Source organism: Somniosus microcephalus, chromosome 2 (assembly GCF_052327205.1).
Source record: "Somniosus microcephalus isolate GS21.2 chromosome 2, FLI_Smic_1.0, whole genome shotgun sequence".
NCBI classification, from domain to species: Eukaryota; Metazoa; Chordata; class Chondrichthyes; order Squaliformes; family Somniosidae; genus Somniosus; species Somniosus microcephalus.
This window is the reverse complement of record NC_140988.1, coordinates 360,081,240-360,101,300: the sequence shown is the minus strand read 5'-3', so window position 1 is coordinate 360,101,300 and position 20,061 is coordinate 360,081,240. Positions and strand designations below refer to the sequence as shown.

The 20,061-nt window shown below is 44.4% G+C and overlaps 4 non-coding genes across 4 annotated transcripts; all 4 read right to left on the bottom strand.

Annotated features, from left to right (window-relative positions):
- Positions 1 to 2,270: 2,270 nt before the first annotated feature.
- Positions 2,271 to 2,570, bottom strand: LOC147123713 (Nuclear RNase P). Its single transcript, XR_015075190.1, has one exon.
- A 5,604-nt stretch (positions 2,571 to 8,174) lies between these two features.
- LOC147123712 (Nuclear RNase P) lies at positions 8,175 to 8,474 on the bottom strand. The gene has a single exon (XR_015075189.1).
- A 5,612-nt stretch (positions 8,475 to 14,086) lies between these two features.
- Positions 14,087 to 14,383, bottom strand: LOC147123711 (Nuclear RNase P). Its single transcript, XR_015075223.1, has one exon.
- Positions 14,384 to 18,191: 3,808 nt separating this feature from the next.
- Positions 18,192 to 18,488, bottom strand: LOC147123710 (Nuclear RNase P). Its single transcript, XR_015075221.1, has one exon.
- Positions 18,489 to 20,061: the final 1,573 nt, after the last annotated feature.

The window sequence follows — 20,061 nt, the reverse complement described above, 5'->3', positions numbered from 1 at the left end:
GAGGAGAACAGAGAAAAATTAGACGATGTGCTAAAGAAATTTGACACACATTGTTCTCCCAAAAAGAACGCAACCTATGAGAGGTACATGTTCTGTTCAAGGACACAACAGCAAAGTGAGACTTTTGATAGCTTTGTGACCGATCTGAAACTGAAAGCACAGACATGTAATTTCTCTGAGCTGAAAGCTTCCATGATTCGTGACCAAATTGTGTTTGGTATTCATGATAAAAAGGTCAGGGAACGTCTGTTGAGAGAAACCGAACTAACATTGGAAAATGCTGTGAAAATATGCCAAGCCAGCGAGTTAGCTCAAAAGCATGCAAAGACGTTCAGTGAAATCAATAATGATATGATTGTAGTAAGTGCTGCTGTCGGTGCTGTGTCCTACAAGGGGAAGAAACGTGGGCAGAACAGAAATGAAAAGCAATCAGAGGATGAAATTTTTAATTGTAAACGCTGTGGTTACAAACACCAGTTAAAACAATGCCCAGCGTTTGGAAAAATGTGCACAAAATGTCATGGAAAGAATCACTTTGCCAAACAATGCTTTTCAAAAGTAAAAACAAAGAAAGGGCAACAACACCAAGGTCATACACTGTTAGAACCGAGGAAGGACAGATTCTCAGGAGGAACCGCCGTTCCCTCCTGAAAACACAAGAAACTATCCAAGAGCAGATTGATGACAATGCCGCAACTGAATGTTGTCATTCACCACCAGAACAATCTCATGAAAACACATCAGACTTACCTGTGTTGAGAAGATCCACACGTGAAGTAAAAAAGCCTGATAGACTTAATCTTTGAGTGCAAAGAAAAACTATATTGCAAATGTATTGACTGTTGTGAAAATGTTTATGTTTATAGAGCACTAGCAAAAGTGTTACTGATATCATCTTTATCGTGTTTCTTGAAAGTTGATTGATATTGATTGATATTGATTTTGTTTAACCTCAAAGAAATGGGGATGTAATGATCAATAACATGTCATTCTAGAGTAGTACACTAGATGGAGCCGTAGAGCTGTATATTTAGTTGTATGTGTTTAAGACTACACTACCCATGATGCACTAGGCTACCCACAAGGCAGTAGTCAAGATGGCTGCCTGCACACAGAAGTACACATGCTGAATCTCTACAGACGCTGTACCTAGAGAACGTGTACTGAATAAATGACTAGCTAGAAGCTAGCTGTTCATAATAAGAATGTCTAGTTATTAATGAACATAACACCTAGTGGGATGTCCTGAGGTTTTGAAAGGTGCTATATAAATACAAGTCTTCTATTTTTTAATTATTACAACATTAGTAGATTTGTGTTTTTAATTACGTCCCATGGAATGGTCCGAAACGCCTAAACAAATGGGCCCAACATATTTAGCAGAGCAACCAGAGCCTACGCAGATTGGGTGCAGTGTATGAAGCTAATATGTGGTGTCTCCTTGATAGCTTAGTAAATGCACTTAGTAAAAGCTCATGGTCTACAGGGCAGCAATGATACCTGCCCTGCTGTATGCCTCAGAGACATGGACCATGTACAGCAGGCACCTCAAAGCACTGGAGAGGTACCACCAATGCTGTCTCCGCAAGATCCTGCAAATCCATTGGCAGGATAGGCGCGCCAACGTCAGTGTTCTTGCTCAGGCCAACATCCCCAGCATCGAAGCTCTGACCACACTCAATCAGCTCCGATGGACGGGTCACATTGTCCGCATGTCCGATACGAGACTCCCAAAACAAGCGCTCTACTTGGAGCTCCAGCACGGCAAGATGAGCCCCAGGTGGGCAGAGGAAACGCTTCAAGGACACCCTCAAAGCCTCCTTGAAAAAGTGTAACATCCCCACCGACACCTGAGAATCCCTGGCCCAAGACCGCACAAAGTGGAGGAGAAGCATCCGGGCAGGTGCCGAACACCTCGAGACTCTTCGTCGGGAGCAAGCGGAAGCCAAGCGCAAGGAGCGCACGTCAACCCAAGCACCCCACCCACCGTCTGCCCCACCTGTGACAGAGACTGTAGGTCCCGCATCGGATTCATCAGTCACCTGAGAACTCATTTTTAATGTGGAAGCAAGTCATCCTCGGTTCCGAGGGACTGCCTAAGAAGAAGAAGAGTAAATACACCCAGACCAGGCTACCTGATCTCAGCACGGTTGGTAGTACAGGTCATGACCACAGTATCCAGAGATGGGGATTATGGTTGGTTGCTCTTCAATGAGCCTTGAGTTCCTTGGAGGAGTTTGTGGAACAGGTGCCCTAAAAATAGAATTCATGTGGTGGGAGAGTAGTCTGAATTGGGTTGTGAGATTTCTTGTCTCATCTCACACATTGAGCTTACCAAGCCAGCCAGAAGCCATTCCCATTCCAGTCAGTAACTACATCCACAGTGCTGGCACTGCTTCTTCTGCTGCTCACTGTTACTGCCTGAATCACATCTCTGGTGACTTCCTCACCTGCATCAGGTAACACCCTGCAAGGGCAGTAATTGGCTCTTATCTCAGACCTTCCCCAAGGTAATAGACAATGAGTGATGCACACTCAGCATGTGACCTCCACAGTGAGCTTCCCACCACATTATATGTAAGAGAAATGGGAAGATATATAAACCCTTAGTGAACACAAATACTTCAAACATAGGGTGAGGGTTACTAGTGGGAGGCCTCACTCTCCAGTTTCGTTTATTCCATTAATTATTACAACAGTATTCAACATTTATTTAAAATAAAATTCATATTTATATCGAAAATAGCTGAAACTAGTAAAGTAAGCATAAATTATGCTGATATCTTCCCTGAGTAGGAGAGCTCATTGGCTATTGGGCAGCATCCAAGACCCACTCCAGAGAATTGAGCACATTAATCTAGGCTGACACTCCAGTGCAGTACTGAGGGAGTGCTGCACTGTCAGAGGTGCCATTTTTGGGATGCTGTATTAAACCGAGACCCCGTCTTCCCTCTTAAGTGGACGTAAAAGTTCCCAGGACACTATTTCGTAGAAGAGCAGCGGCATTCTCTCTGGAGCCCTCGCCAATGTTTATCCTTCAACGTCCCCTACATTACAACAGTGACAATACCACAAAAGTGCGACGTTGTTGTAAAAGTGCTTTACATAGAAACATACACATAGAAGATAGGAGCAGGAGTAGGCCATTCGGCCCCTCGAGCCTGTTCCGCCATTTAATGCGATCATGGCTGATCATCCAAATTCAGTACCCTGTCCCTGCTTTCTCCCCATATCCCTTGATCCCTTTAGCCTCAAGAAATATATCTAACTCCTTCTTGAATATATTTAATAAGTTGGCCTCAACTGCCTTCTGTGGTAGAGAATTCCACAGGTTCACCACTCTCTGGGTGAAGAAATTCCTCCTCATCTCTGTCCTAAATGGTTTACCCCTTATCCTTAGTCTGTGACCCCTGGTTCTGGACTCCCCCGCCACTGGGAACATCCTTCCTGCATCTAGTCTGTCTAGTCCTGTTAAAATTTTATAAGTTTCAGTGAGAGCCCCTCTCATTCTTCTAAACTCTAGCGAATATAAGCCTAATTGACCCAATCTCTCTTCATACGTCATTCCTGCCATCCCAGTGTAATGATCAATAACATGTCATTCTAGAGTAGTACACTAGATGGAGCCGTAGAGCTGTATAGAGCTGTATATTTAGTTGTATGTGTTTAAGACTACACTACCCACGAGGCTACCCACAAGGCAGTAGTCAAGATGACTGCCTGCACACAGAAGTACACATGCTGAATCTCTACAGATGCTGTACCTAGAAAACGTGTACTGAATAAATGACTAGCTAGAAGCTAGCTGTTCATAATAAGAATGTCTAGTTATTAATGAACATAACATGGTACCAGGAGTTGTGAAAATCTGCTAAACATTTTGAAACGCGACATGGAGACTTTGAAGCCACCGAAGGGTTTGAACCTCACGGGAAATGTCGACTACAATTGGCGGGCTTTCAAACAACAATTCAAACTCTACATTGCTGCCATCGGGTACAGTACGAAGCCAGACACAAGGAAGATAGCGTTGCTGCTTACGGTTGCAGGCCCACAGGTGATAGAGGTATTTAATACGTTTGTATTTACTCCAGAGGAGAACAGAGAAAAATTAGACGATGTGCTAAAGAAATTTGACACACATTGTTCTCCCAAAAAGAACGCAACCTATGAGAGGTACATGTTCTGTTCAAGGACACAACAGCAAAGTGAGACTTTTGATAGCTTTGTGACCGATCTGAAACTGAAAGCACAGACATGTAATTTCTCTGAGCTGAAAGCTTCCATGACCAAAGTTGGTCCATTGCAGTCAGATACGGGGGAATATATAATGGGAAATAAGGAAATGGCAGATCAACTAAATGCATACTTTGGGTCAGTCTTTACGAAGGAAGACACAAAAAACCTCCCTGGGATATCGGGAAAAATAGGGACATTGGCAAAGGAGGAACTGACGCAAATCAATATCTCTAAGGATATGGTGTTAAGGAAGCTAAAGGGATTGAAGGTGGACAAATCCCCAGGGCCTGATAACATGCATCCTAGGGTACTGAAGGAGGTGGCCCTAGAGATAGCGGATGCACTAAGGATGATTTTTCAGAATTCATTAGACTCGGGAACAGTGCCGATGGATTGGAGGGTAGCTAACGTTACCCCACTATTCAAAAAGGGGGGTAGGGAAAAAGCAGGTAATTACAGACCTGTAAGCCTTACATCAGTTGTGGGCAAAATGCTGGAGTCCATCATTAAGGATGAAATAGCGGAGCACTTAGCAAATGGGGACAGGATAGGACAGAGTCAACATGGATTTACAAAGGGTAAATCGTGCTTGACTAATCTATTGGAATTTTTTGAGGGAGTAACTGGTAGAATAGATGGGGGAGAGCCAGTAGATGTGGTGTACCTGGACTTCCAAAAGGCCTTCGATAAGGTCCCACATAAAAGATTAGCATGGAAAATTGAGGCTCATGGGATAAAGGGGAAAGTTTTGGCGTGGATAGGGAACTGGCTGTCAGATAGAAAACAGAGAGTTGGAATAAACGGCTCATTTTCTGAATGGCAGGCAGTAACAAGTGGGGTACCGCAGGGATCTGTCCTGGGCCCCCAGCTGTTCACAATTTACATTAATGACCTGGATCAGGGAGTCGGATGCAGCATTTCCAAATTTGCAGACGACACTAAACTAGGAGGTGGGGTGGGCTCAGAGGAAGAGACCAGGAAGCTCCAGAGCGATTTGGACAGACTGGGCGATTGGGCGGATAAATGGCAGATGCACTATAATGTGGACAAGTGCGAAGTTATCCACCTTGGGTGCAGGAACGGGAGGGCAAATTATTATTTAAATGGCAATAGATTGGGAGAGGGGGAAGTACAGAGAGACCTGGGTGTTCTTGTACACCAGTCACTGAAGGCGAGCATGCAGGTGCAACAGGCGGTCAAGAAGGCAAACGGTATGCTGGCCTTCATAGCAAAAGGGTTAGAATACAGGAACAGGGATACCTTGCTGCAGCTGTACAGGGCACTGGTGAGACCACACCTCGAGTACTGTGTACAGTTTTGGTCGCCTCATCTGAGGAAGGATGTTCTTGCCATGGAGGGGGTGCAGCGGCGATTCACCAGGCTGATACCAGGAATGGCGGGAATGACCTATGAGGTGAGACTATGTAGTTTAGGGATGTACACACTGGAGTTTAGAAGATTGAGAGGGGACCTCATAGAAGTGTATAAAATTCTGACAGGTCTAGACAGACTGGATGCAGAAGGAATGTTTCCCTTGGCGGGTGAGAACAGAACTAGAGGACATAATTTAAGGATAAGGGCTAAACCATTTAGGACAGAGATGAGGGGGAATTTCTTCACTCAGAGAGTGGTGAACCTGTGGAACTCATTGCCACAGAGGGCAGTGTACGCCAGCTCATTAAATATATTTAAGAGGGAATTAGATATATTTCTACGGGCAAAAGGGGTTAAGGGTTACGGAGAGAAGGCGGGGACGGGATACTGAATTAAAGGATCAGCCATGATCTCATTAAATGGCGGAGCAGGCACGAAGGGCCGAATGGCCTACTCCTGCTCCTATCTTCTATGTATCTATGTATGATTCGTGACCAAATTGTGTTTGGTATTCATGATAAAAAGGTCAGGGAACGTCTGTTGAGAGAAACCGAACTAACATTGGAAAATGCTGTGAAAATATGCCAAGCCAGCGAGCTAGCTCAAAAGCATGCAAAGACGTTCAGTGAAATCAATAATGATATGATTGTAGTAAGTGCTGCTGTCGGTGCTGTGTCCTACAAGGGGAAGAAACGTGGGCAGAACAGAAATGAAAAGCAATCAGAGGATGAAATTTTTAATTGTAAACGCTGTGGTTACAAACACCAGTTAAAACAATGCCCAGCGTTTGGAAAAATGTGCACAAAATGTCATGGAAAGAATCACTTTGCCAAACAATGCTTTTCAAAAGTAAAAACAAAGAAAGGGCAACAACACCAAGGTCATACACTGTTAGAACCGAGGAAGGACAGATTCTCAGGAGGAACCGCCGTTCCCTCCTGAAAACACAAGAAACTATCCAAGAGCAGATTGATGACAATGCCGCAACTGAATGTTGTCATTCACCACCAGAACAATCTCATGAAAACACATCAGACTTACCTGTGTTGAGAAGATCCACACGTGAAGTAAAAAAGCCTGATAGACTTAATCTTTGAGTGCAAAGAAAAACTATATTGCAAATGTATTGACTGTTGTGAAAATGTTTATGTTTATAGAGCACTAGCAAAAGTGTTACTGATATCATCTTTATCGTGTTTCTTGAAAGTTGATTGATATTGATTGATATTGATTTTGTTTAACCTCAAAGAAATGGGGATGTAATGATCAATAACATGTCATTCTAGAGTAGTACACTAGATGGAGCCGTAGAGCTGTATATTTAGTTGTATGTGTTTAAGACTACACTACCCATGACGCATTAGGCTACCCACAAGGCAGTAGTCAAGATGGCTGCCTGCACACAGAAGTACACATGCTGAATCTCTACAGACGCTGTACCTAGAGAACGTGTACTGAATAAATGACTAGCTAGAAGCTAGCTGTTCATAATAAGAATGTCTAGTTATTAATGAACATAACACCTAGTGGGATGTCCTGAGGTTTTGAAAGGTGCTATATAAATACAAGTCTTCTATTTTTTAATTATTACAACATTAGTAGATTTGTGTTTTTAATTACGTCCCATGGAATGGTCCGAAACGCCTAAACAAATGGGCCCAACATATTTAGCAGAGCAACCAGAGCCTACGCAGATTGGGTGCAGTGTATGAAGCTAATATGTGGTGTCTCCTTGATAGCTTAGTAAATGCACTTAGTAAAAGCTCATGGTCTACAGGGCAGCAATGATACCTGCCCTGCTGTATGCCTCAGAGACATGGACCATGTACAGCAGGCACCTCAAAGCACTGGAGAGGTACCACCAATGCTGTCTCCGCAAGATCCTGCAAATCCATTGGCAGGATAGGCGCGCCAACGTCAGTGTTCTTGCTCAGGCCAACATCCCCAGCATCGAAGCTCTGACCACACTCAATCAGCTCCGATGGACGGGTCACATTGTCCGCATGTCCGATACGAGACTCCCAAAACAAGCGCTCTACTTGGAGCTCCAGCACGGCAAGATGAGCCCCAGGTGGGCAGAGGAAACGCTTCAAGGACACCCTCAAAGCCTCCTTGAAAAAGTGTAACATCCCCACCGACACCTGAGAATCCCTGGCCCAAGACCGCACAAAGTGGAGGAGAAGCATCCGGGCAGGTGCCGAACACCTCGAGACTCTTCGTCGGGAGCAAGCGGAAGCCAAGCGCAAGGAGCGCACGTCAACCCAAGCACCCCACCCACCGTCTGCCCCACCTGTGACAGAGACTGTAGGTCCCGCATCGGATTCATCAGTCACCTGAGAACTCATTTTTAATGTGGAAGCAAGTCATCCTCGGTTCCGAGGGACTGCCTAAGAAGAAGAAGAGTAAATACACCCAGACCAGGCTACCTGATCTCAGCACGGTTGGTAGTACAGGTCATGACCACAGTATCCAGAGATGGGGATTATGGTTGGTTGCTCTTCAATGAGCCTTGAGTTCCTTGGAGGAGTTTGTGGAACAGGTGCCCTAAAAATAGAATTCATGTGGTGGGAGAGTAGTCTGAATTGGGTTGTGAGATTTCTTGTCTCATCTCACACATTGAGCTTACCAAGCCAGCCAGAAGCCATTCCCATTCCAGTCAGTAACTACATCCACAGTGCTGGCACTGCTTCTTCTGCTGCTCACTGTTACTGCCTGAATCACATCTCTGGTGACTTCCTCACCTGCATCAGGTAACACCCTGCAAGGGCAGTAATTGGCTCTTATCTCAGACCTTCCCCAAGGTAATAGACAATGAGTGATGCACACTCAGCATGTGACCTCCACAGTGAGCTTCCCACCACATTATATGTAAGAGAAATGGGAAGATATATAAACCCTTAGTGAACACAAATACTTCAAACATAGGGTGAGGGTTACTAGTGGGAGGCCTCACTCTCCAGTTTCGTTTATTCCATTAATTATTACAACAGTATTCAACATTTATTTAAAATAAAATTCATATTTATATCGAAAATAGCTGAAACTAGTAAAGTAAGCATAAATTATGCTGATATCTTCCCTGAGTAGGAGAGCTCATTGGCTATTGGGCAGCATCCAAGACCCACTCCAGAGAATTGAGCACATTAATCTAGGCTGACACTCCAGTGCAGTACTGAGGGAGTGCTGCACTGTCAGAGGTGCCATTTTTGGGATGCTGTATTAAACCGAGACCCCGTCTTCCCTCTTAAGTGGACGTAAAAGTTCCCAGGACACTATTTCGTAGAAGAGCAGCGGCATTCTCTCTGGAGCCCTCGCCAATGTTTATCCTTCAACGTCCCCTACATTACAACAGTGACAATACCACAAAAGTGCGACGTTGTTGTAAAAGTGCTTTACATAGAAACATACACATAGAAGATAGGAGCAGGAGTAGGCCATTCGGCCCCTCGAGCCTGTTCCGCCATTTAATGCGATCATGGCTGATCATCCAAATTCAGTACCCTGTCCCTGCTTTCTCCCCATATCCCTTGATCCCTTTAGCCTCAAGAAATATATCTAACTCCTTCTTGAATATATTTAATAAGTTGGCCTCAACTGCCTTCTGTGGTAGAGAATTCCACAGGTTCACCACTCTCTGGGTGAAGAAATTCCTCCTCATCTCTGTCCTAAATGGTTTACCCCTTATCCTTAGTCTGTGACCCCTGGTTCTGGACTCCCCCGCCACTGGGAACATCCTTCCTGCATCTAGTCTGTCTAGTCCTGTTAAAATTTTATAAGTTTCAGTGAGAGCCCCTCTCATTCTTCTAAACTCTAGCGAATATAAGCCTAATTGACCCAATCTCTCTTCATACGTCATTCCTGCCATCCCAGTGTAATGATCAATAACATGTCATTCTAGAGTAGTACACTAGATGGAGCCGTAGAGCTGTATAGAGCTGTATATTTAGTTGTATGTGTTTAAGACTACACTACCCACGAGGCTACCCACAAGGCAGTAGTCAAGATGACTGCCTGCACACAGAAGTACACATGCTGAATCTCTACAGATGCTGTACCTAGAAAACGTGTACTGAATAAATGACTAGCTAGAAGCTAGCTGTTCATAATAAGAATGTCTAGTTATTAATGAACATAACATGGTACCAGGAGTTGTGAAAATCTGCTAAACATTTTGAAACGCGACATGGAGACTTTGAAGCCACCGAAGGGTTTGAACCTCACGGGAAATGTCGACTACAATTGGCGGGCTTTCAAACAACAATTCAAACTCTACATTGCTGCCATCGGGTACAGTACGAAGCCAGACACAAGGAAGATAGCGTTGCTGCTTACGGTTGCAGGCCCACAGGTGATAGAGGTATTTAATACGTTTGTATTTACTCCAGAGGAGAACAGAGAAAAATTAGACGATGTGCTAAAGAAATTTGACACACATTGTTCTCCCAAAAAGAACGCAACCTATGAGAGGTACATGTTCTGTTCAAGGACACAACAGCAAAGTGAGACTTTTGATAGCTTTGTGACCGATCTGAAACTGAAAGCACAGACATGTAATTTCTCTGAGCTGAAAGCTTCCATGACCAAAGTTGGTCCATTGCAGTCAGATACGGGGGAATATATAATGGGAAATAAGGAAATGGCAGATCAACTAAATGCATACTTTGGGTCAGTCTTTACGAAGGAAGACACAAAAAACCTCCCTGGGATATCGGGAAAAATAGGGACATTGGCAAAGGAGGAACTGACGCAAATCAATATCTCTAAGGATATGGTGTTAAGGAAGCTAAAGGGATTGAAGGTGGACAAATCCCCAGGGCCTGATAACATGCATCCTAGGGTACTGAAGGAGGTGGCCCTAGAGATAGCGGATGCACTAAGGATGATTTTTCAGAATTCATTAGACTCGGGAACAGTGCCGATGGATTGGAGGGTAGCTAACGTTACCCCACTATTCAAAAAGGGGGGTAGGGAAAAAGCAGGTAATTACAGACCTGTAAGCCTTACATCAGTTGTGGGCAAAATGCTGGAGTCCATCATTAAGGATGAAATAGCGGAGCACTTAGCAAATGGGGACAGGATAGGACAGAGTCAACATGGATTTACAAAGGGTAAATCGTGCTTGACTAATCTATTGGAATTTTTTGAGGGAGTAACTGGTAGAATAGATGGGGGAGAGCCAGTAGATGTGGTGTACCTGGACTTCCAAAAGGCCTTCGATAAGGTCCCACATAAAAGATTAGCATGGAAAATTGAGGCTCATGGGATAAAGGGGAAAGTTTTGGCGTGGATAGGGAACTGGCTGTCAGATAGAAAACAGAGAGTTGGAATAAACGGCTCATTTTCTGAATGGCAGGCAGTAACAAGTGGGGTACCGCAGGGATCTGTCCTGGGCCCCCAGCTGTTCACAATTTACATTAATGACCTGGATCAGGGAGTCGGATGCAGCATTTCCAAATTTGCAGACGACACTAAACTAGGAGGTGGGGTGGGCTCAGAGGAAGAGACCAGGAAGCTCCAGAGCGATTTGGACAGACTGGGCGATTGGGCGGATAAATGGCAGATGCACTATAATGTGGACAAGTGCGAAGTTATCCACCTTGGGTGCAGGAACGGGAGGGCAAATTATTATTTAAATGGCAATAGATTGGGAGAGGGGGAAGTACAGAGAGACCTGGGTGTTCTTGTACACCAGTCACTGAAGGCGAGCATGCAGGTGCAACAGGCGGTCAAGAAGGCAAACGGTATGCTGGCCTTCATAGCAAAAGGGTTAGAATACAGGAACAGGGATACCTTGCTGCAGCTGTACAGGGCACTGGTGAGACCACACCTCGAGTACTGTGTACAGTTTTGGTCGCCTCATCTGAGGAAGGATGTTCTTGCCATGGAGGGGGTGCAGCGGCGATTCACCAGGCTGATACCAGGAATGGCGGGAATGACCTATGAGGTGAGACTATGTAGTTTAGGGATGTACACACTGGAGTTTAGAAGATTGAGAGGGGACCTCATAGAAGTGTATAAAATTCTGACAGGTCTAGACAGACTGGATGCAGAAGGAATGTTTCCCTTGGCGGGTGAGAACAGAACTAGAGGACATAATTTAAGGATAAGGGCTAAACCATTTAGGACAGAGATGAGGGGGAATTTCTTCACTCAGAGAGTGGTGAACCTGTGGAACTCATTGCCACAGAGGGCAGTGTACGCCAGCTCATTAAATATATTTAAGAGGGAATTAGATATATTTCTACGGGCAAAAGGGGTTAAGGGTTACGGAGAGAAGGCGGGGACGGGATACTGAATTAAAGGATCAGCCATGATCTCATTAAATGGCGGAGCAGGCACGAAGGGCCGAATGGCCTACTCCTGCTCCTATCTTCTATGTATCTATGTATGATTCGTGACCAAATTGTGTTTGGTATTCATGATAAAAAGGTCAGGGAACGTCTGTTGAGAGAAACCGAACTAACATTGGAAAATGCTGTGAAAATATGCCAAGCCAGCGAGCTAGCTCAAAAGCATGCAAAGACGTTCAGTGAAATCAATAATGATATGATTGTAGTAAGTGCTGCTGTCGGTGCTGTGTCCTACAAGGGGAAGAAACGTGGGCAGAACAGAAATGAAAAGCAATCAGAGGATGAAATTTTTAATTGTAAACGCTGTGGTTACAAACACCAGTTAAAACAATGCCCAGCGTTTGGAAAAATGTGCACAAAATGTCATGGAAAGAATCACTTTGCCAAACAATGCTTTTCAAAAGTAAAAACAAAGAAAGGGCAACAACACCAAGGTCATACACTGTTAGAACCGAGGAAGGACAGATTCTCAGGAGGAACCGCCGTTCCCTCCTGAAAACACAAGAAACTATCCAAGAGCAGATTGATGACAATGCCGCAACTGAATGTTGTCATTCACCACCAGAACAATCTCATGAAAACACATCAGACTTACCTGTGTTGAGAAGATCCACACGTGAAGTAAAAAAGCCTGATAGACTTAATCTTTGAGTGCAAAGAAAAACTATATTGCAAATGTATTGACTGTTGTGAAAATGTTTATGTTTATAGAGCACTAGCAAAAGTGTTACTGATATCATCTTTATCGTGTTTCTTGAAAGTTGATTGATATTGATTGATATTGATTTTGTTTAACCTCAAAGAAATGGGGATGTAATGATCAATAACATGTCATTCTAGAGTAGTACACTAGATGGAGCCGTAGAGCTGTATATTTAGTTGTATGTGTTTAAGACTACACTACCCATGATGCACTAGGCTACCCACAAGGCAGTAGTCAAGATGGCTGCCTGCACACAGAAGTACACATGCTGAATCTCTACAGACGCTGTACCTAGAGAACGTGTACTGAATAAATGACTAGCTAGAAGCTAGCTGTTCATAATAAGAATGTCTAGTTATTAATGAACATAACACCTAGTGGGATGTCCTGAGGTTTTGAAAGGTGCTATATAAATACAAGTCTTCTATTTTTTAATTATTACAACATTAGTAGATTTGTGTTTTTAATTACGTCCCATGGAATGGTCCGAAACGCCTAAACAAATGGGCCCAACATATTTAGCAGAGCAACCAGAGCCTACGCAGATTGGGTGCAGTGTATGAAGCTAATATGTGGTGTCTCCTTGATAGCTTAGTAAATGCACTTAGTAAAAGCTCATGGTCTACAGGGCAGCAATGATACCTGCCCTGCTGTATGCCTCAGAGACATGGACCATGTACAGCAGGCACCTCAAAGCACTGGAGAGGTACCACCAATGCTGTCTCCGCAAGATCCTGCAAATCCATTGGCAGGATAGGCGCGCCAACGTCAGTGTTCTTGCTCAGGCCAACATCCCCAGCATCGAAGCTCTGACCACACTCAATCAGCTCCGATGGACGGGTCACATTGTCCGCATGTCCGATACGAGACTCCCAAAACAAGCGCTCTACTTGGAGCTCCAGCACGGCAAGATGAGCCCCAGGTGGGCAGAGGAAACGCTTCAAGGACACCCTCAAAGCCTCCTTGAAAAAGTGTAACATCCCCACCGACACCTGAGAATCCCTGGCCCAAGACCGCACAAAGTGGAGGAGAAGCATCCGGGCAGGTGCCGAACACCTCGAGACTCTTCGTCGGGAGCAAGCGGAAGCCAAGCGCAAGGAGCGCACGTCAACCCAAGCACCCCACCCATTCAACCACCATCTGCCCCACCTGTGACAGAGACTGTAGGTCCCGCATCGGATTCATCAGTCACCTGAGAACTCATTTTTAATGTGGAAGCAAGTCATCCTCGGTTCCGAGGGACTGCCTAAGAAGAAGAAGAGTAAATACACCCAGACCAGGCTACCTGATCTCAGCACGGTTGGTAGTACAGGTCATGACCACAGTATCCAGAGATGGGGATTATGGTTGGTTGCTCTTCAATGAGCCTTGAGTTCCTTGGAGGAGTTTGTGGAACAGGTGCCCTAAAAATAGAATTCAGGTGGTGGGAGAGTAGTCTGAATTGGGTTGTGAGATTTCTTGTCTCATCTCACACATTGAGCTTACCAAGCCAGCCAGAAGCCATTCCCATTCCAGTCAATAACTGCATCCACAGTGCTGGGACTGCTTCTCCTGCTCATTGTTACTGCCTGAATCACATCCTTGGTGACTTCCTCACCTGCATCAGATAACACCCTGCAAGGGCAGTGATTGGCTCTTACCTCAGACCTTCCCCAAGGTAATAGGCAATGAGTGATGCACACTCAGCATGTGACCTCCACAGTGAGCTTCCCACCACATTATATGTAAGAGAAATGGGAAGATATATAAACCCTTAGTGAACACAAATACTTCAAACATAGGGTGAGGGTTACTAGTGGGAGGCCTCACTCTCCAGTTTCGTTTATTCCATTAATTATTACAACAGTATTCAACATTTATTTAAAATAAAATTCATATTTATATCGAAAATAGCTGAAACTAGTAAAGTAAGCATAAATTATGCTGATATCTTCCCTGAGTAGGAGAGCTCATTGGCTATTGGGCAGCATCCAAGACCCACTCCAGAGAATTGAGCACATTAATCTAGGCTGACACTCCAGTGCAGTACTGAGGGAGTGCTGCACTGTCAGAGGTGCCATTTTTGGGATGCTGTATTAAACCGAGACCCCGTCTTCCCTCTTAAGTGGACGTAAAAGTTCCCAGGACACTATTTCGTAGAAGAGCAGCGGCATTCTCTCTGGAGCCCTCGCCAATGTTTATCCTTCAACGTCCCCTACATTACAACAGTGACAATACCACAAAAGTGCGACGTTGTTGTAAAAGTGCTTTACATAGAAACATACACATAGAAGATAGGAGCAGGAGTAGGCCATTCGGCCCCTCGAGCCTGTTCCGCCATTTAATGCGATCATGGCTGATCATCCAAATTCAGTACCCTGTCCCTGCTTTCTCCCCATATCCCTTGATCCCTTTAGCCTCAAGAAATATATCTAACTCCTTCTTGAATATATTTAATAAGTTGGCCTCAACTGCCTTCTGTGGTAGAGAATTCCACAGGTTCACCACTCTCTGGGTGAAGAAATTCCTCCTCATCTCTGTCCTAAATGGTTTACCCCTTATCCTTAGTCTGTGACCCCTGGTTCTGGACTCCCCCGCCACTGGGAACATCCTTCCTGCATCTAGTCTGTCTAGTCCTGTTAAAATTTTATAAGTTTCAGTGAGAGCCCCTCTCCTTCTTCTAAACTCTAGCGAATATAAGCCTAATTGACCCAATCTCTCTTCATACGTCATTCCTGCCATCCCAGTGTAATGATCAATAACATGTCATTCTAGAGTAGTACACTAGATGGAGCCGTAGAGCTGTATAGAGCTGTATATTTAGTTGTATGTGTTTAAGACTACACTACCCACGATGCACTAGGCTACCCACAAGGCAGTAGTCAAGATGACTGCCTGCACACAGAAGTACACATGCTGAATCTCTACAGATGCTGTACCTAGAAAACGTGTACTGAATAAATGACTAGCTAGAAGCTAGCTGTTCATAATAAGAATGTCTAGTTATTAATGAACATAACATGGTACCAGGAGTTGTGAAAATCTGCTAAACATTTTGAAACGCGACATGGAGACTTTGAAGCCACCGAAGGGTTTGAACCTCACGGGAAATGTCGACTACAATTGGCGGGCTTTCAAACAACAATTCAAACTCTACATTGTTGCCATCGGGTACAGTACGAAGCCAGACACAAGGAAGATAGCGTTGCTGCTTACGGTTGCAGGCCCACAGGTGATAGAGGTATTTAATACGTTTGTATTTACTCCAGAGGAGAACAGAGAAAAATTAGACGATGTGCTAAAGAAATTTGACACACATTGTTCTCCCAAAAAGAACGCAACCTATGAGAGGTACATGTTCTGTTCAAGGACACAACAGCAAAGTGAGACTTTTGATAGCTTTGTGACCGATCTGAAACTGAAAGCACAGACATGTAATTTCTCTGAGCTGAAAGCTTCCATGATTCGTGACCAAATTGTGTTTGGTATTCATGATAAAAAGGTCAGGGAACGTCTGTTGAGAGAAACCGAACTAACATTGGAAAATGCTGTGAAAATATGCCAAGCCAGCGAGTTAGCTCAAAAGCATGCAAAGACGTTCAGTGAAATCAATAATGATATGATTGTAGTAAGTGCTGCTGTCGGTGCTGTGTCCTACAAGGGGAAGAAACGTGGGCAGAACAGAAATGAAAAGCAATCAGAGGATGAAATTTTTAATTGTAAACGCTGTGGTTACAAACACCAGTTAAAACAATGCCCAGCGTTTGGAAAAATGTGCACAAAATGTCATGGAAAGAATCACTTTGCCAAACAATGCTTTTCAAAAGTAAAAACAAAGAAAGGGCAACAACACCAAGGTCATACACTGTTAGAACCGAGGAAGGACAGATTCTCAGGAGGAACCGCCGTTCCCTCCTGAAAACACAAGAAACTATCCAAGAGCAGATTGATGACAATGCCGCAACTGAATGTTGTCATTCACCACCAGAACAATCTCATGAAAACACATCAGACTTACCTGTGTTGAGAAGATCCACACGTGAAGTAAAAAAGCCTGATAGACTTAATCTTTGAGTGCAAAGAAAAACTATATTGCAAATGTATTGACTGTTGTGAAAATGTTTATGTTTATAGAGCACTAGCAAAAGTGTTACTGATATCATCTTTATCGTGTTTCTTGAAAGTTGATTGATATTGATTGATATTGATTTTGTTTAACCTCAAAGAAATGGGGATGTAATGATCAATAACATGTCATTCTAGAGTAGTACACTAGATGGAGCCGTAGAGCTGTATATTTAGTTGTATGTGTTTAAGACTACACTACCCATGATGCACTAGGCTACCCACAAGGCAGTAGTCAAGATGGCTGCCTGCACACAGAAGTACACATGCTGAATCTCTACAGACGCTGTACCTAGAGAACGTGTACTGAATAAATGACTAGCTAGAAGCTAGCTGTTCATAATAAGAATGTCTAGTTATTAATGAACATAACACCTAGTGGGATGTCCTGAGGTTTTGAAAGGTGCTATATAAATACAAGTCTTCTATTTTTTAATTATTACAACATTAGTAGATTTGTGTTTTTAATTACGTCCCATGGAATGGTCCGAAACGCCTAAACAAATGGGCCCAACATATTTAGCAGAGCAACCAGAGCCTACGCAGATTGGGTGCAGTGTATGAAGCTAATATGTGGTGTCTCCTTGATAGCTTAGTAAATGCACTTAGTAAAAGCTCATGGTCTACAGGGCAGCAATGATACCTGCCCTGCTGTATGCCTCAGAGACATGGACCATGTACAGCAGGCACCTCAAAGCACTGGAGAGGTACCACCAATGCTGTCTCCGCAAGATCCTGCAAATCCATTGGCAGGATAGGCGCGCCAACGTCAGTGTTCTTGCTCAGGCCAACATCCCCAGCATCGAAGCTCTGACCACACTCAATCAGCTCCGATGGACGGGTCACATTGTCCGCATGTCCGATACGAGACTCCCAAAACAAGCGCTCTACTTGGAGCTCCAGCACGGCAAGATGAGCCCCAGGTGGGCAGAGGAAACGCTTCAAGGACACCCTCAAAGCCTCCTTGAAAAAGTGTAACATCCCCACCGACACCTGAGAATCCCTGGCCCAAGACCGCACAAAGTGGAGGAGAAGCATCCGGGCAGGTGCCGAACACCTCGAGACTCTTCGTCGGGAGCAAGCGGAAGCCAAGCGCAAGGAGCGCACGTCAACCCAAGCACCCCACCCATTCAACCACCGTCTGCCCCACCTGTGACAGAGACTGTAGGTCCCGCATCGGATTCATCAGTCACCTGAGAACTCATTTTTAATGTGGAAGCAAGTCATCCTCGGTTCCGAGGGACTGCCTAAGAAGAAGAAGAGTAAATACACCCAGACCAGGCTACCTGATCTCAGCACGGTTGGTAGTACAGGTCATGACCACAGTATCCAGAGATGGGGATTATGGTTGGTTGCTCTTCAATGAGCCTTGAGTTCCTTGGAGGAGTTTGTGGAACAGGTGCCCTAAAAATAGAATTCATGTGGTGGGAGAGTAGTCTGAATTGGGTTGTGAGATTTCTTGTCTCATCTCACACATTGAGCTTACCAAGCCAGCCAGAAGCCATTCCCATTCCAGTCAATAACTGCATCCACAGTGCTGGGACTGCTTCTCCTGCTCATTGTTACTGCCTGAATCACATCCTTGGTGACTTCCTCACCTGCATCAGATAACACCCTGCAAGGGCAGTGATTGGCTCTTACCTCAGACCTTCCCCAAGGTAATAGGCAATGAGTGATGCACACTCAGCATGTGACCTCCACAGTGAGCTTCCCACCACATTATATGTAAGAGAAATGGGAAGATATATAAACCCTTAGTGAACACAAATACTTCAAACATAGGGTGAGGGTTACTAGTGGGAGGCCTCACTCTCCAGTTTCGTTTATTCCATTAATTATTACAACAGTATTCAACATTTATTTAAAATAAAATTCATATTTATATCGAAAATAGCTGAAACTAGTAAAGTAAGCATAAATTATGCTGATATCTTCCCTGAGTAGGAGAGCTCATTGGCTATTGGGCAGCATCCAAGACCCACTCCAGAGAATTGAGCACATTAATCTAGGCTGACACTCCAGTGCAGTACTGAGGGAGTGCTGCACTGTCAGAGGTGCCATTTTTGGGATGCTGTATTAAACCGAGACCCCGTCTTCCCTCTTAAGTGGACGTAAAAGTTCCCAGGACACTATTTCGTAGAAGAGCAGCGGCATTCTCTCTGGAGCCCTCGCCAATGTTTATCCTTCAACGTCCCCTACATTACAACAGTGACAATACCACAAAAGTGCGACGTTGTTGTAAAAGTGCTTTACATAGAAACATACACATAGAAGATAGGAGCAGGAGTAGGCCATTCGGCCCCTCGAGCCTGTTCCGCCATTTAATGCGATCATGGCTGATCATCCAAATTCAGTACCCTGTCCCTGCTTTCTCCCCATATCCCTTGATCCCTTTAGCCTCAAGAAATATATCTAACTCCTTCTTGAATATATTTAATAAGTTGGCCTCAACTGCCTTCTGTGGTAGAGAATTCCACAGGTTCACCACTCTCTGGGTGAAGAAATTCCTCCTCATCTCTGTCCTAAATGGTTTACCCCTTATCCTTAGTCTGTGACCCCTGGTTCTGGACTCCCCCGCCACTGGGAACATCCTTCCTGCATCTAGTCTGTCTAGTCCTGTTAAAATTTTATAAGTTTCAGTGAGAGCCCCTCTCATTCTTCTAAACTCTAGCGAATATAAGCCTAATTGACCCAATCTCTCTTCATACGTCATTCCTGCCATCCCAGTGTAATGATCAATAACATGTCATTCTAGAGTAGTACACTAGATGGAGCCGTAGAGCTGTATAGAGCTGTATATTTAGTTGTATGTGTTTAAGACTACACTACCCACGATGCACTAGGCTACCCACAAGGCAGTAGTCAAGATGACTGCCTGCACACAGAAGTACACATGCTGAATCTCTACAGATGCTGTACCTAGAAAACGTGTACTGAATAAATGACTAGCTAGAAGCTAGCTGTTCATAATAAGAATGTCTAGTTATTAATGAACATAACATGGTACCAGGAGTTGTGAAAATCTGCTAAACATTTTGAAACGCGACATGGAGACTTTGAAGCCACCGAAGGGTTTGAACCTCACGGGAAATGTCGACTACAATTGGCGGGCTTTCAAACAACAATTCAAACTCTACATTGTTGCCATCGGGTACAGTACGAAGCCAGACACAAGGAAGATAGCGTTGCTGCTTACGGTTGCAGGCCCACAGGTGATAGAGGTATTTAATACGTTTGTATTTACTCCAGAGGAGAACAGAGAAAAATTAGACGATGTGCTAAAGAAATTTG